Source organism: Scyliorhinus torazame, chromosome 1 (genome assembly GCF_047496885.1).
Source record: "Scyliorhinus torazame isolate Kashiwa2021f chromosome 1, sScyTor2.1, whole genome shotgun sequence".
NCBI lineage: Eukaryota > Metazoa > Chordata > Chondrichthyes > Carcharhiniformes > Scyliorhinidae > Scyliorhinus > Scyliorhinus torazame.
In genome coordinates this window covers 215,152,235-215,170,465 of record NC_092707.1, presented here as the reverse complement: position 1 = coordinate 215,170,465, position 18,231 = coordinate 215,152,235, and positions in this window count along the sequence as shown.

Here is an 18,231-nt window from a genome sequence, read left to right as displayed (position 1 = left end):
TAGGATTAAGGAGACTTGGCTTCCAGGTGACCAATGATGGGAACTAAACATAGAGGGTTATTCAGTTTTTAGGAAGGATAGGCAGAAAGGAAAAGGTTCTGGTGATGCACTGCGAATTAAAGAAGATATTGATACAATATTGAGGAAAGATAGTAGTAGTGATGATGTGAAGTTAAGAAACATCAAGAGGAAAAAAACATTTGAGTGGTATACAGACCACCAAACTGCAGTGGTATTGGAAATAGCATTAGACAGGAAATCAGAGATGCATGAGATAAAGCAACATCTGTGATTATGGGTGACTTTAATCTGCATAAAGCAATTGGACTAACGGCTTGTCTCTGCTCGTCATATATAATCTACTTTGGGATTTTACTCTAAAGATAAAGATGGAGGGCTTGATAGAAACTTTTGTCTTGAAGCAGCAGACACAGCGAAGGGATAAATGTTACAAGGACTCATTAAAACTTTTTGAAATTAAGTCCTACCTTCAAGATGAAGGCAACAGTGCACAAAACCTTTTGTTACCTGGTTCACAATTTAAAGGCGGCATAGGTCAGCTGGTTTTGCACAGTTGTGTCCGAGGAGTAGGAGAATGGCAACTTGCACGGAGGGTTGTAAGGTGAGGGCAAATCAGGAATGAGGGGTGGAGGGCTTGGCCAGGAATGGAAGTGGACCTAGCGCCTTTGATATGGCTGGGAAGGAGGGAGGGGGGATTGCTGTATGAACTCCAAATAGATAAAACGAGGGGCATAAAGGGCTGTCCACTTATGAATTCCTGTGGTAAAAGAAGCAATGTACTAGCTGGCTGAGGGAACATTCATAGTCACAGTGGGGAGTGGGGACAATTTGGTCGGGGGACAGGTCCAGTCTGAGGTGGGGATAATCAAATGTATTGTCCGATGGCCCCAGGACCTAATCTAAATCAAGGATCATAGAACATAGAACGATACAGAGCAGTACAGGCCCTTCGGCCCACGATGTTGCACCGACATGGGAAGTCAAAAAACAAAAGCCATCTAACCTACACTATGCCATTATCATCCATATGCTTATCAAATAAACTTTTAAATGCCCTCAATGTTGGCGAGTTCACTACTGTTGCAGGTAGGGCATTCCACGGCCTCACCACTCTGCGTAAAGAACCTACCTCTGACCTCTGTCCTATATCTATTACCCCTCAGTTTAAGGCTATGTCCCCTCGTGCCAGCCATTTCCATCCGCGGGAGAAGGCTCTCACTGTCCACCCTATCTAACCCCCTGATCATTTTGTATGCCTCTATTAAGTCTCCTCTTAACCTCTCTAACGAAAACAACCTCAAGTCCATCAGCCTTTCCTCATAAGATTTTCCCTCCATACCAGGCAACATCCTGGTAAATCTCCTCTGCACCCGCTCCAAAGCTTCCACGTCCTTCCTATAATGCGGTGACCAGAACTGTACGCAATACTCCAAATGTGGCCGTACCAAGTTTTGTACAGCTGCAACATGACCTCATGACTCTGGAACTCAATCCCTCTACCAATAAAGGCCAACACTCCATAGGCCTTCTTCACAACCCTATTAACCTGGGTGGCAACTTTCAGGGATCTATGTACATGGACACCTAGATCCCTCTGCTCATCCACACTTCCAAGAACTTTACCATTAGCCAAATATTCCGCATTCCTGTTATTCCTTCCAAAGTGAATCACCTCACACTTCTCTACATTAAACTCCATTTGCCACCTCTCAGCCCAGCTCTGCAGCTTATCTATGTCCCTCTAACCTGCTACATCCTTCCGCACTGTCGACAACACCACCGACTTTAGTGTCGTCTGCAAATTTACTCACCCACCCTTCTGCGCCCTCCTCTAGGTCATTGATAAAAATGACAAACAGCAACGGCCCCAGAACAGATCCTTGTGGTACTCCACTTGTAACTGAACTCCATTGTGAAAATCTCCCATCAACCACCACCCTCTGTCTTCTTTCAGCTAGCCAATTTCTGATCCACATCTCTAAATCACCCTCAATCCCCAGCCTCCGTATTTTCTGCAATAGCCTACCGTGGGGAACCTTATCAAACGCTTTGCTGAAATCCATATACACCACATCAACTGCTCTACCCTCATCTACCTGATCTGTCACCTCAAAGAACTCGATAAGGTTTGTGAGGCATCAGGCAGCAGCTCCTAGAAGACGGAGCAAAGGATCTCCAAGGCACGATAACGCTCGCCTCTTTGGAAGCGGCCCACCATAGTCTCCGCATGTACTCCGCGGACCTTGCGAACCCCTCTCGATCCCCTCCAGACTCGGCCATGCTACAGGCCTGCGCCGCGCGGTGACCCGCGTTGGAACTGTCGATCGATGAGTCGAGTGCCATATCCCGTTCGTACGAGGGCATCTTTCAACGTCTGTAGATGTCTGTTACGCTCCTCCTCGTCTGAGCAGATCCTGTGTATACGGAGCGCTTGTCCATAGGGGATGGCTTCTTTAATGTGTTTAGGGTGGAAGATGGAGAAGTGGAGCATCGTGAGGTTATCCGTGGGTTTGCGGTAAAGCGAAGTGCTGAGGTGACCGTCCTTGATGGAGACAAGTGTGTCCAAGAATGCAACTGATTTTGGAGAGTCACTGCTCAGACGAGGAGGAGCGTAACAGACATCTACAGACGTTGAAAGATGCCCTCGTACGAACGGGATATGGCACTCGACTCATCGATCGACAGTTCCAACGCGCCACAGCGAAAAACCGGACCGACCTCCTCAGAAGACAAACATGGGACACATCCGACAGAATACCCTTCGTCGTCCAGTACTTCCCCGGAGCGGAGAAACTACGTCATCTTCTTCACAGCCTTCAACACGTCATTGATGACGATGAACATCTTGCCAAGGTCATCCCCACACCCCCACTACTTGCCTTCAAACAACCGCGCAACCTCAAACGAACCATTGTTTGCAGCAAACTACCCAGTCTTCAGAACAGTGACCTCGACACCACACAACCCTGTCATGGCAATCTCTGCAAGACGTGCCAGATCATCGACATGGATACCACTATTACACGTGAGAACACCACCCACCAGGTACGCGGTACATACTCGTGCGACTCGGCCAACGTTGTCTACCTCATACGCTGCAGGAAAGGATGTCCCGAAGCATGGTACATTGGCGAGACCATGCAGACGCTGCGACAACGAATGAACGGACATCACGCAACAATCACCAGGCAGGAATGTTCCCTTCCAGTCGGGGAACACTTCAGCAGGCAAGGGCATTCAGCCTCTGATCTCCGGGTAAGCGTTCTCCAAGGCGGCCTTCAGGACCCGCGACAACGCTGAATCGCCGAGCAGAAACTTATAGCCAAGTTCCGCACACGAGTGCGGCCTCAACCGGGACCTGGGATTCATGTTGCATTACATTCAACCCCCACCATCTGGCCTGCGAAATCCTACCAACTGTCCTGGCTTGGTACAATTCACACCTCTTTAACCTGGGGTTACCCCATCTCTGGATCTGTAAAGATTTAATCACCTGCTAATGCTCGCATCCCAAGCATTGTTTGGCATCTTTGAATTCGTCTATATATGTGTTTCTGGAACAGACCTCTTCATTCACCTGAGGAAGGAGCAGCGCTCCGAAAGCTAGTGACATCGAAACAAACCTGTTGGACTTTAACCTGGTGTTGTAAGACTTCTTACTGTGCTCACCCCAGTCCAACGCCGGCATCTCCACATCATGACTTAAAGATAGGTAGGAAAGTAAGTTGTGAAGCGAACATAGGGGGCGGGATTCTCCACTCCCACGCCAAAGTGGCCGCGCCATCGTGAACGCCGTCGAGGTTCACGACGGCGCGGAACGGCCCCGGTCCTGACCGATTCAGGCCCTGACAATGGGCCAGTATCGGGGCCGTGTCATCTACCCGCGCCAGGCCTTGTCGCCCGCGTAAAAGCGGCGCCGCATAGATGACGCGGCCGGCGCCGCATAACGGACGTCATCCGCGCATGCGTGGTTGCCGTCCTGTCCAAATCCGCCCCGCAAGAAGATGGGGACGGATCTTGCGGGGCCGTGGAAGGAAGGAGGTCCTCCTTCAGAGAGGACGGCCCGACGATCGGTGGGCACCGATCGCGGGCCACCCCACATTCAAGGTGAAGCCCGGTGCAGGATCCCCCCTCGCCCCCCCACAGGCCGCCCCCCCCAGCGTTCACGCACCGCACACGACTGCAGCGACCAGGTGTGGACGGCACCGGGAGGAACCCGCCGTTTTGGCCTGGCCGCTCGGCCCATCCGGGCCTCAGAATAGCGGGGGTGCAGGAGAATCGCCATTTTGGGTGTCTGGCGATTCTCCGGCCTGCGGCCCGCAAAACTCGACCGGGCCGTTCCCGCCGCTTGGGAGAATCGCGGGAGGGCATCGGACCGGCATCCCGGGAGATTTTGGCAGCCCAGGCGATTCTCCCAACCGGCATGGGAGTGGAAAATCGCGCTCAAGGAGTCTGTAAAGAGATTGTAGAAAGGTTAAGCGAGGGGGGGGATACATTAACTGATGGAGTATAGTGTGGAAAAAGTGAACTTGCCCACTTTGGCAAGAAGAATAAGAAAACAGCATAAGATTGAAATGAAGAGAGATTGCAGAACCCGGAGGGACAATGGGATCTGGTAGGTGAATCTGGTGGGCCCTGGTAGGTGAATCACATAAAGTTAGTCTGCAGGCAAATGATTAGGAAGGAAAATGGAATGTTGGTGTTTATTGCAAGGGGAGTGGAATATAAAAGTAGGGAGATTTTGTTCCAGTTGTACAAGGGTATCGGGAACAGTTTTGGTCTCCTTATTTAACATAGAATATAAATACATTAGAAGCAATTCAGAGAAGGTTCACTTGAATGATACCTGGAATGGGGGTGGAAGGGTTGCAGAAAAGGTTGGACAAGCTGGGTCTGTATCCAGTGGAGGTTAGAAGAATGAGAGGTGGTCTTATTGAAACAAGATCATGAGGGGACTTGATAAGCTGAAAGGATGTTTCTCCTTGTGGGAGAGACTAGTTTGCAAATAAGGAACCTTCCATTTAACACAGTTAAATGAGAAGAGGAGGAGAAGGTTTTTCTCAAAAAGTCATGAATCTTTGGAACTCTTTTCTCCAGAGAGCGATGGTGAAATCTTTTAAGGCAGAGGTAGATCGATTCTTGACGAACAAGATATCAAAGGTTATCGTGGACAGGCAGGAAAGTGCTACAGTCAGATTAGCTATGATCTTATTGAATGGTGGAGCAGGCTCACTGGGCCCAATGGCCTCCTCCTGCTCCTAATTCATATGTTGCAACTCTGGACATTTGCACACTGTTGCTGGCCATTTACAGAAACTCACTTGTAGCTTCCAGGAGTGCTGACCCAAATGGGAGGAGATCATTGTGGGCTGGAGGAGTTTTAGACGTGGACAGTGGGAGGAGTAGAAAATCTCACCACAGTTGTATAGGCAAAAGCTGTGGACACACAGTAACAGTCTCTTTTTCTCAGAATTCACCTGCTGGAATCTATGGATCTCATGCCTCATGAGCAGGAGGAAAGGATGCGATTGCAATAAAGACTCTGACAAAAAAACGCTTGCATTCATCACTTGCCAATTTTCCAAATTATCCACACCTGCATCTAACATTAATTAGAAAAACACAGTTTTTGTTAAGACATTATCACCCTCGACTGGCTGTTGCATAGAAATGGGACTACCCGTGCTGGGGAAGCAGCACCAGTTCTTACAATACAATGGAGCATTTTAGCTAGTTGACGTCACTGACTTTGCAGATGTGAAACCTACGTTTAAGAAAGAAATTAAAGTGTATAGTCTGGATTAACCCTTAGTGGATTCCCAGCTATTGTTGCATTCAAGTAATGCTTAATATGATTATAGTTAATTATTCTTAATGAGTTCTCATTCAACCCTTTTCCCTCTATCATCTTCCCTTACTCTCATGGTTATAGCTGACTAGAAAAGTCAATTTCTGTCATACTTCAAGGAGGCATTGTAACCCCTCAAAAGGATGTGGGTTAACCAGCTGCTCGCTTGGTATCACTCCCCAGTCCTTACTGTCCTCATCCTGACTAACTGATGCTATGCTGTCAGGTATACTTTCCTTCAGAGCAAGCCTGCACCTCATACAACAGATCTGGGATAAAACTTCCATCCATCCCATTCATAAATGCCTCCATTTTCACTGAGCTCTCTGGAGGAAAAAACAAATCCTTCTCCAGCGCAAGAGTTTGAGTAGCCCCTGTGTCTCTTAAAATCGTTATGGGGTTGGCTACCTCTGTCGAGGTAGATAGGGTAACTTTCCCCTTAGATACAAAATAGTATATCTCTCATCTACCTCCATTCCCGACAGCTTCTCCCACAGCAGTGTTCACCTTGGGTCTCCTAAGTCCAGTTAATGCTACCACCTGCACCGAAGCATTCTCCACTTTCACTCCCTTCTCCGAATCCTCCCTGTGAACACCCACAAGTCCCATGGGATTTCCTTGCAACGTCCAACATGCTGAATGGACATATCCCACTTGTTACAATGGTAACATCTAGGCTTCCCAGTCTCACTTCCACCCCCAGTACCTTCCTTCTTGGTCTGAGGAGGAGAGCTATCCATTCTTTATCTTGGCTATCTGCCAATCCTTTTCAAAATTATGGGGGTGATGGAACAAAGGTTTAAATTTATGGATAAGCTCATAATCATCAGCCATAATCGCTGCTTGCCTAGCAGTTTGTACCCTCTGGTCTTCAACATGGGTCCTTATTATTAAAGGTAAGGAATTCTTAAACTCCTCTAAGAGAATGACCTCTCTCAGAGCCTCACAACTCCCAAAGCCCGTACCCATCTATTAAAATTGTTCTGTTTAAATGTCTCAAATTCTGCATAGGTCTGTCGCTGCAGTCTCTACAAATTCCGGAATTTTTGCCAATATGCTTCGGGAACCAATTTGTGTGCATCTAAAATAGCCTTTTTCACTGAATCATAATCCCTAGAGTCCTGCTCTGACAAGGTGGCATAAACGTTGCGTGCTCACCCTGTCAACTTACTCTGCAGGGATAATGTCCATTTCCCTTTTGGCCATTCCATTTGGGTTGTTATCTTCGCAAAAGCCCTAAAGAACATTTCTACTTCTTTCTCTTTCTCTTCAAATTTTGGGAGAGCATGTATAAACTTAAACATATCACCACTAAGTTCTGTTCTAGGACTAGGCTCCCTTCCACATTCTGGCATCTTCCCACTCTTTTCCAGAACCACAAGTTAGAACACTTTCTCCCTTTATCTGTCCTTTCTCTACCTTTCCCATTCTCTTTCCCTTTCTTTTCTCTCATTCCCTTTCTTTTCTCTCATTTTCTCTTTCCTCTCTCCTCATTTCCATTTCTTTCTGCTTCATCTCCATTTGTTTTAATTCCCTTTCATGCTCTAACAGCAAGCGAGTTCTCTCCAGCTTTGTTTCCCCACTTGACAAAATCTCTGATGCATAAAACCACGTCAGCTTCCCTGTGTTCCTGGCACTTGTATCAAATTTAAATCTTTAGCAATTGCATCAACTACCCCAGCCTTCATAACTTTAGCTGGTACTACCATTTGTAATTCGCCTGCCAACGCGACCAGATTGGCTTTGTGAAGCTCCATTAAGTGAACCACAGTTAGATCATTCACTTAGCACACTCCATAGCCAACTTGCTTTATTACTACAAACCTGGTGTCTCTTTGTAATTTACTCTGTACCCCAAATAGGTGTCTAATGTTTCCAATCCAGGACGAGTCCTCAATTTATGTTACGATATCCTGGAAGAGTGTGCGGTCAGTTCCACCCCGACAGGTACTGGAGACCCAACATAAGTGAATTAACCAATAATTTGTGTTTTCCTGAGATCATTAAAGCTCGACTGCTCCAATAAGTTACAGACAGCAGATTTATAAGTAAAACATTAACAAACTGTTTATTAATAAAAAGAGGAAAAGATGAATTTATAAAGATATAACAGGACAATGGTCTACCAGTCTACCTAATCTCAAGACCCTGTCCCACCCTCTACACAGACAGACACAAGATAGACACAAGGTTGGTGAGGATGAAAAAGCGGGGATTAAAGAGTAGGTTTAAGATGAACATACATAGAACATAGAAAATACAGCACAGAACAGGCCCCTCGGCCCACGATGGTGTGCCGAACCTTTGTCCTAGATTAATCATAGATTATCATTGCATTTACAGTGCAGAAGGAGGCCATTCGGCCCTTTGAGTCTGCACCAGCTCTTGGAAAGAGCACCCTACCCAAACTCAACACCTCCACCCAACACCAAGGGCAATTTGGACATTAAGGGCAATTTATCATTGGCCAATTCACCTAACCCGCACATCTTTGGACTGTGGGAGGAAACCGGAGCACCCGGAGGAAACCCACGCAGACACGGGGAGGACGTGCAGACTCCGCACAGACAATGACCCAAGCCGGAATCGAACCTGGGACCATGGATCTGTGAAGCAATTGTGCAATCCACAATGCTACCGTGCTGCCCTTAAGAACAAATAAAATCTACACTATATCATTTTCCCGTAATCCATGTACCTATCCAACAGCTACTTGAAGGTCCCTAATGTTTCCGACTCAACTACTTCCACAGGCAGTGCATTCCATGCCCCCACTACTCTCTGGGTAAAGAACCTACCTCTGATATCCCTCCTATATCTTCCACCTTTCACCTTAAATTTATGTCCCCTTGTAATGGTGTGTTCCACCTGGGGAAAATGTCTCTGACTGTCTACTCTATCTATTCCCCTGATCATCTTATAAACCTCTATCAAGTCGCCCCTCATCCTTCTCCGCTCTAATGAGAAAAGGCCTAGCACCCTCAACCTTTCCTCGTAAGACCTACTCTCCATTCCAGGCAACATCCTGGTAAATCTTCTTTGCACCTTTTCCAGAGCTTCCACATCCTTCCTAAAATGAGGCGACCAGAACTGTACACAGTACTCCAAATGTGGCCTTACCAAAGTTTTGTACAGCTGCATCATCACCTCACGGCTCTTAAATTCAATCCCTCTTCATTGCTGCAGTTGTGGCCTCTGGAGAATAACGTTACTCAAGAAGTTCAGGTTGGCACAATTCCATCCTTCGACCACCAGATGGTGTTGTACCCAAGAGTTCCAGGTCAGTGTAATTCTGGCCTTCTGCCTCCTTGGTATATTACTGGGCTTTAAATTTGAGAGTTAGGAGAACTTTCGATTGCCTGATTTCTGTGCACAAATGCTGGCAGTATTTTAAAGAATGCTCTCAGTTTGAGCTCTTCCCAGCCTTCCAGACAGAGGATTAAAAGGTTACAGATCTGGTGAGTGACAGCTTGTTTTCTTACCCCAGACGCCTTCCACAAACTTGAGTGCTGTCTGCCTTCTCACCAGGAGAGCCTTCACAGAACTGGCCTGGAGGTTTTAGATATTGCCTGGTCAAAAGCGAGAAAATACAGCAGAGCGAAAGAGTGCTTTCCAGCTGCGACCTGGCTGAAACCTTCTCAGAATTGAAACAAAAGATGGAACTCTGCAGAAGACCTGCCTTATTTCTGGACGGTTCTGACTAGCTTCACCAATCAGAGGCAACAATAGGAGCTGACAGAGAATCCTACATTCACCAATTGGCTGCGGGCCTAGTTTAGCAAATCAACATCATGGATTCTGCCAATTTCTCCTTACCTCAGTCTGAAAAGGTTTACCCCTTATCCTCAAACTATGGCCCCTAGTCTGGTCTCGACCACCATTGGGAACATTCTTTCTGAATTACCCAGTCTAATCCTGTTAAAATTTTGTAAGTTTCTATGAGATCCCCTCTCATTCTTATAAACTCCAATGAATATAATCCTAACGGACTTAGTCTCACCTTATATGACAGTCTCACCATTCCAGGAATCAGCCTGGTAAACATTCGCTGCACGCCCTCAATAGCAAGAACATCCTTCCTTAGATAAGGACACCAAAATTGCACACAGTGGTCCAGGTGTGGCCTCACCAATGCCCAATACAATTGCAGTAAAACACCTGTATTCCTATACTCAAATCCTTTTGCTATGAAGGCCAACACACAATTTGCCTTTGTTACTGCCTGCTGTACCTGCTTACTTTCAGGGACTGATGGACGAGGACACCAAGGGCTCACTGAGTATCCAACTCTCAATTTACACCCATTCAAATAATAATCTGCCTTCCTATTTTTGCTACTTGTGATGAATGATAACTGTACCCTTAATGTAATGATCCCTTTAAGACCGGGCTTGGAACCCTGGGGGACTCCGTCTCCGGCTCCGCCCCCACCCCAGGGAGCCATATATAAGGTAATGTTCAGTGGGCAGCATGCAGTGAGCACACTTCTCGACAGCTGTCTGGTTCTCTACTAATTAAAGCCTTTGTATTACCAATCATCTCTCTCGAGTTGTAAGTGAGGGCATCTCAATTTAATTAGCAGAATACTTCAAGATGGACAGCGGTCTAAAGCCGGAGAAGTTCAATCTGGACGCTCGGTCGCCGGAGGCTGCTGACATTTTTAAACACTGGCTTCGGTGCTTTGAGGCCTGCCTGAATTCCTCAGAAACTGCAGTCGACGGACCTCGCAAGCCGAGCTTACTACATGCCCGGGTGGGCCATAGACTCTCCTCCGTGATCGAAAAGGCTACTACGTATGAAACAGCGGTCGAAATCCTGCAGAAGCGCTTCGTTAAGCCGATAAACAAGGTACACGCCCGGCATTTGATCTCGACCTGCCGGCAGCGCTCCAGGGAAACGTTGGATGAATACTTGGAGAGACTCACTGCGCTCGCTAGGAACTGCGACCATAAGGAGGCGACGGCAGAAGTCCATATGAACTTGCACATTCGAGATGCTTTTGTGTCCGTTATACGATCCACATACATAGAACATAGAACAATACAGCGCAGTACAGGCCCTTCGGCCCACGATGTGCACCGAAACAAAAGCCATCTAACCTACACTATACCATTATCATCCATATGTTTATCCAATAAACTTTTAAATGCCCTCAATGTTGGCGAGTTCACTACTGTAGCAGGTAGGGCATTCCACGGCCTCACTACTCTTTGCGTAAAGAACCTACCCCTGACCTCTGTCCTATATCTATTACCCCTCAGTTTAAGGCTATGTCCCCTCATGCTAGCCATTTCCATCCGCGGGAGAAGGCTCTCACTGTCCACCCTATCTAACCCTCTGATCATTTTGTATGCCTCTATTAAGTCTCCTTAACCTTCTTCTCTCTAACGAAAACAACCTCAAGTCCATCAGCCTTTCCTCATAAGACTTTCCCTCCATACCAGGCAACATCCTGGTAAATCTCCTCTGCACCCGTTCCAAAGCCTCCACGTCCTTCCTATAATGCGGTGACCAGAACTGTACGCAATACTCCAAATGCGGCCGTACCAGAGTTCTGTACAGCTGCAACATGACCTCCTGACTCCGGAACTCAATCCCTCTACCAATAAAGGCCAACACTCCATAGGCCTTCTTCACCACCCTATCAACCTGGGTGGCAACTTTCAGGGATCTATGTACATGGACACCTAGATCCCTCTGCTCATCCACACTTTCAAGAACTTTTCCATTAGCCAAATATTCCACATTCCTGTTTTTCCTTCCAAAGTGAATCACCTCACACTTCTCTACATTCAACTCCATTTGCCACCTCTCAGCCCAGCACTGCAGCTTATCTATATCCCTCTGTAACCTGCTACTTCCTTCCACACCATCGACAACACCACCGACTTTAGTATCGTCTGCAAATTTACTCACCCACCCTTCTGCGCCTTCCTCTAGGTCATTGATAAAAATGACAAACAGCAACGGCCCCAGAACAGATCCTTGTGGTACTCCACTTGTGACTGTAATCTATTCTGAACATTTCCCATCAACCACCACCCTCTGTCTTCTTTCAGCTAGCCAATTTCTGATCCACATCTCTAAATCACCCTCAATACCCAGCCTCCGTATTTTCTGCAATAGCCTACCGTGGGGAACCTTATCAAACGCTTTGCTGAAATCCATATACACCACACCAACTGCTCTACCCTCGTCTACCTGTTAGAACATAGAACATAGAACATAGAACAATACAGCGCAGTACAGGCCCTTCGGCCCACGATGTTGCACCGAAACAAAAGCCATCTAACCTACACTATGCCATTATCATCCATATGTTTATCCAATAAACTTTTAAATGCCCTCAATGTTGGCGAGTTCACTACTGTAGCAGGTAGGGCATTCCACGGCCTCACTACTCTTTGCGTAAAGAACCTACCTCTGACCTCTGTCCTATATCTATTACCCCTCAGTTTAAAGTTATGTCCCCTCGTGCCAGCCATATCCATCCGCGGGAGAAGGCTCTCACTGTCCACCCTATCCAACCCCCTGATCATTTTATATGCCTCTATTAAGTCTCCTCTTAACCTTCTTCTCTCCAACGAAAACAACCTCAAGTCCATCAGCCTTTCCTCATAAGATTTTCCCTCCATACCAGGCAACATCCTGGTAAATCTCCTCTGCACCCGCTCCAAAGCCTCCACGTCCTTCCTATAATGCGGTGACCAGAACTGTACGCAATACTCCAAATGCGGCCGGACCAGAGTTCTGTACAGCTGCAACATGACCTCCCGACTCCGGAACTCAATCCCTCTACCAATAAAGGCCAACACTCCATAGGCCTTCTTCACAACCCTATCAACCTGGGTGGCAACTTTCAGGGATCTATGTACATGGACACCTAGATCCCTCTGCTCATCCACACTTTCAAGAACTTTACCATTAGCCAAATATTCCGCATTCCTGTTATTCCTTCCAAAGTGAATCACCTCACACTTCTCTACATTAAACTCCATTTGCCACCTCTCAGCCCAGCACTGCAGCTTATCTATATCCCTCTGTAACCTGCTACATCCTTCCACACTATCGACAACACCACCGACTTTAGTATCGTCTGCAAATTTACTCACCCACCCTTCTGCGCCTTCCTCTAGGTCATTGATAAAAATGACAAACAGCAACGGCCCCAGAACAGATCCTTGTGGTACTCCACTTGTGACTGTACTCCATTCTGAACATTTCCCATCAACCACCACCCTCTGTCTTCTTTCAGCTAGCCAATTTCTGATCCACATCTCTAAATCACGCTCAATCCCCAGCCTCCGTATTTTTTGCAATAGCCTACCGTGGGGAACCTTATCAAACGCTTTGCTGAAATCCATATACACCACATCAACTGCTCTACCCTCGTCGACCTGTTCAGTCACCTTCTCAAAGAACTCAATAAGGTTTGTGAGGCATGACCTACCCTTCACAAAGCCATGCTGACTATCCCTGATCATATTATTCCTATCTAGATGATTATAAATCTTGTCCCTTATAATCCCCTCCAAGACTTTACCCACTACAGACGTGAGGCTCACCGGTCTATAGTTGCCGGGGTTGTCTCTGCTCCCCTTTTTGAACAAAGGGACCACATTTGCTGTCCTCCAGTCCTCTGGCACTATTCCTATAGCCAATGATGACATAAAAATCAAAGCCAAAGGTCCAGCAATCTCTTCCCTGGCCTCCCATAGAATCCTAGGATAAATCCCATCAGGTCCCGGGGACTTATCTATTTTCAGCCTGTCCAGAATTGCCAACACCTCTTCCCTACGTACCTCAATGCCATCTATTCTATTAGCCTGGGGCTCAGCATTCTCCTCCACAACATTATCTTTTTCCTGAGTGAATACTGACGAAAAATATTCATTTAGTATCTCGCCTATCTCTTCAGACTCCACACACAATTTCCCATCCCTGTCCTTGACTGGTCCTACTCTTTCCCTAGTCATTCGCTTATTCCTGACATACCTATAAGAAAGCTTTTGGGTTTTCCTTGATCCTTCCTGCCAAATACTTCTCATGTCCCCTCCTTGCTCGTCTTAGCTCTCTCTTTAGATCCTTCCTCGCTACCTTGTAACTATCCATCGCCCCAACTGAAACTTCACACTTCATCTTCACATAGGCCTCCTTCTTCCTCTTAACAAGAGATTCCACTTCCTTGGTAAACCACGGTTCCCTCGCTCGACGCCTTCCTCCCTGTCTGACCGGTACATACTTATCAAGAACACGCAGTAGCTGATCCTTGAACAAGCCCCACTTATCCAGTGTGCCCAACACTTGCAGCCTACTTCTCCACCTTATCCCCCCCAAGTCACGTCTAATGGCATCATAATTGCCCTTCCCCCAGCTATAACTCTTGCCCTGCGGTGTATACTTATCCCTTTCCATCATTAACGTAAACGTCACCGAATTGTGGTCACTGTCCCCAAAGTGCTCTCCTACCTCCAAATCCAACACCTGGCCTGGTTCATTACCCAAAACCAAATCCAACGTGGCCTCGCCTCTTGTTGGCCTGTCAACATATTGTTTCAGGAAACCCTCCTGCACACACTGTACAAAAAACGACCCATCTATTGTACTCGAACTATATATTTTCCAGTCAATATTTGGAAAGTTAAAGTCTCCCATAATAACTACCCTGTTACTTTCGCTCATATCCAGAATCATCTTCGCCATCCTTTCCTCTACATCCCTAGAACTATTAGGAGGCCTATAAAAAACTCCCAACAGGGTGACCTCTCCTTTCCTGTTTCTAACTTCAGCCAATACTACCTCGGAAGATGAGTCCCCATCTAGCATCCTCTCCGCCACCGTAATACTGCTCTTGACTAGCAGCGCCACACCTCCCCCTCTTTTGCCTCCTTCTCTGAGCTTACTAAAACACCTAAACCCCGGAACCTGCAACATCCATTCCTGTCCCTGCTCTATCCATGTCTCCGAAATGGCCACAACATCGAAGTCCCAGGTACCAACCCATGCTGCCAGTTCCCCTACCTTATTTCGTATACTCCTGGCATTGAAGTAGACACACTTCAAACCACCTACCTGAACACTGGCCCCCTCCTGCGACGTCAAATCTGAGCTCCTGACCTCTATACTCTCATTCTCCCTTACCCTAAAACTACAATCCAGGTTCCCATGCCCCTGCTGCATTAGTTTAAACCCCCCCAAAGAGCACTAACAAATCTCCCCCCTAGGATATTTGTGCCCCGCAGGTTCAGATGTAGACCATCCTGTCTGTAGAGGTTCCACCTTCCCCAGAAAGAGCCCCAGTTATCCAGAAATCTGAATCCCTCCCGCCTGCACCATCCCTGTAGCCACGTGTTTAATTGCTCTCTCTCCCTATTCCTCATCTCACTATCACGTGGCACGGGCAACAACCCAGAGATAACAACTCTGTTTGTTCTAGTTCTGAGCTTCCATCCTAGCTCACTGAAAGCCTGCCTGACATCCTTATCCCCTTTCCTACCTATGTCGTTAGTGCCAATGTGGACCACGACTTGGGGTTGCTCCCCCTCCCCCTTAAGGACCCGGAAAACACGATCCGAGACATCACGTACCCTTGCACCTGGGAGGCAACATACCAAACGTGAGTCTCTCACGCTCCCACAAAATCTCCTATCTGTGCCCCTGACTATCGAGTCCCCAATTACTAATGCTCTGCTCCTCTCCCCCCTTCCCTTCTGAGCAACAGGGACAGACTCCGTGCCAGAGGCCCGTACCCCATGGCTTACCCCTGGTAAGTCGTCCCCCCCACAAGTATCCAAAGCGGTATACTTGTTTCTCAGGGGAACGACCGCAGGGGATCCCTGCACTGACTGTTTTTTCCCAGTCCCTCTTACAGTTACCCACCTATCTCCAATCTTTGGTGTAACTAATTCCCTGAAGCTGCTATCTATGACCCCTTCTGCCTCCCGAATGATCCGAAGTTCTTCCAACTCCAGCTCCAGTTCCCTAACTCGGTCTTGGAGGAGCTGGAGATGGCAGCACTTCCTGCAGGTAAAATCAGCAGGGACACTAACTGCATCCCTCACCTCAAACATCCTGCAGGAGGAACATTGCACTCCCTTCCCTGCCATTCCTCTAACTTTCTACCAAGATCTGGCTAACAACTAAATTAAATTTTTATAAAAAATAATAATAATATAAAATATGGTACTTACCTCAGACCAATGGGTTTTATTTTTAGGTTAGAGGAGGAGGGCGGGTGGGAGACACTACACGTGTAGTGTCTCGGGTTTCCTCTCCACCAGAATTTATTGGTGAGGGTCTTCCCAGACGTCCGCGGGTCGACTTCCTGATCCCGCCTAAAAAACTAATTTAAAAAAAAAGGAAAATTCTCAGCTCCTGCTGAAATTGACTAACCAGCCAGCTGTTCTCACGCCGCCGAAAGCGACTGGCCTGCCCCTGCAAAGACAAGTGCTTTTAAAGGTTGACTTACCTCCCAGCAACCTCCTTCCGCAATGCTCCCGCTGAAACTGACTCACCAGCTGTTCTCACGCCGCCGAAATCGACTGGCCTGCCCCTGCAAAGACAAGTGCTTTTAAAGGTTGACTTACCTCCCAGCAACCTCCTTCCGCAATGCTCCCGCTGAAACTAACTCACCAGCTGTTCTCCCGCCGCCGAAATCGACAGTCACCTTCTCAAAGAACTCGATAAGGTTTGTGAGGCATCAGGCAGCAGCTCCTAGAAGACGGAGCAAAGGATCTCCAAGGCACGATAACGCTCGCCTCTTTGGAAGCGGCCCACCATAATCTCCGCATGTACTCCGCGGACCTTGCGAACCCCTCTCGATCCCCTCCAGACTCGGCCATGCTACAGGCCTGCGCCGCGCGGTGACCTGCTCACACTGACGGCACACCGTGCCATTTCTGCGGGCAAGGCCAGCACCCACGCCAGCGTTGCCCAGCTCGCCCCGCTATCAGCAACGACTTCGGAAAGAAGGGACACTTCGCAAAGGTCTGCCTGGCTGGGCCCAAAGGCCAGAAACAAAAGTCTCATCGAGCCCAAAAATTGAACTCCCGGGCCCACAGGCCCCGTAACGCGGCTGCCCGCCGGCCGGACATGCCCACTTCTGACGCGTCATCGGCCTCGTGCGAGTCACGGGGGCGGCCATCTTGGCGGCGGCCTTCTTCCAAATCCGACACGTGCGACCGACGGCGGTGACCATTTTGTGACTCCCGGCGGCCATTTTGTGAGTCCGACTCAACTGAGGACTCTGACTACCCGCAACTGGGAGCGATCACTCTCGATCAATCATGGCCGAAGCACCTGCGGAACTCAATGATGCAGGTCCAAATCAACGGTCGCGACACCCCCTGCCTATTTGACTCCGGGAGTACGGAGAGCTTTATTCACCCAGACACGGTAAGACGATGCTCCTTGCGCACCTATCCCGTCTCCCAAACTATCGCCCTCGCATCTGGGTCCCACTTGGTCCAAATCACGGGGTATTGTGTCGCGAACCTCGCTATTCAAGGTGCCAAATACACCCGTTTCAAACTTTATATCCTCCCTCACCTCTGTGCCCCCCTTCTGCTCGGTCTGGACTTTCAGTGCAGCCACCGGAGCCTGACACTGAAGTTCGGCGGACCCCTGCCCCCACTCACGGTATGTAGCCTGGCAACACTTAAAGTTGCACCACCCCGCCTCTTTGCGAACCTCACCCCCGACTGTAAGCCTGTCGCCACCAGGAGTCAGCGGTACAGTGCCCAAGACATGACTTTCATCAAATCAGAGGTTCAGCTAAAAGAAGGGGTCATAGAGGCGAGCAACAGCCCTTGGAGAGCACAAGTATTGGTAGTCCGGTCTGGGGAAAAGCAACGAATGGTAGTGGACTATAGTCAGACTATAAACCGTTTTACTCAACTCGATGCATACCCACTTCCCCGCATAGAAGAAATGGTGAACCAGATCGCCCAGTACCGAGTATTCTCCACGGTTAATCTAAAATCCGCCTATCATCAGCTCCCTATCCGCCCGGAGGATCGCCCCTACACGGCCTTCGAAGCAGCTGGTCGGCTTTTTCACTTCCTCAGGGTCCCCTTTGGCGCCACAAATGGAGTCTCCGTTTTTCAAAGGGCGATGGATCAAATGGTGGACCAGTATGGCTTACGGGCTACATACCCGTACTTGGACAATGTCACCATCTGCGGCCATGACCAGCAGGACCATTACGCAAACCTGAGGAAGTTCCTCCAGACCGCCCGGGCCCTAAATCTGACATACAATAAAGAGAAATGCGTGTTCCACACAACCCGGCTAACCATCCTCGGCTACGTCATGGAAAACGGGGTTAAGACCACGTTTTTTCCCCTGACGGCTGAGACCCAGTC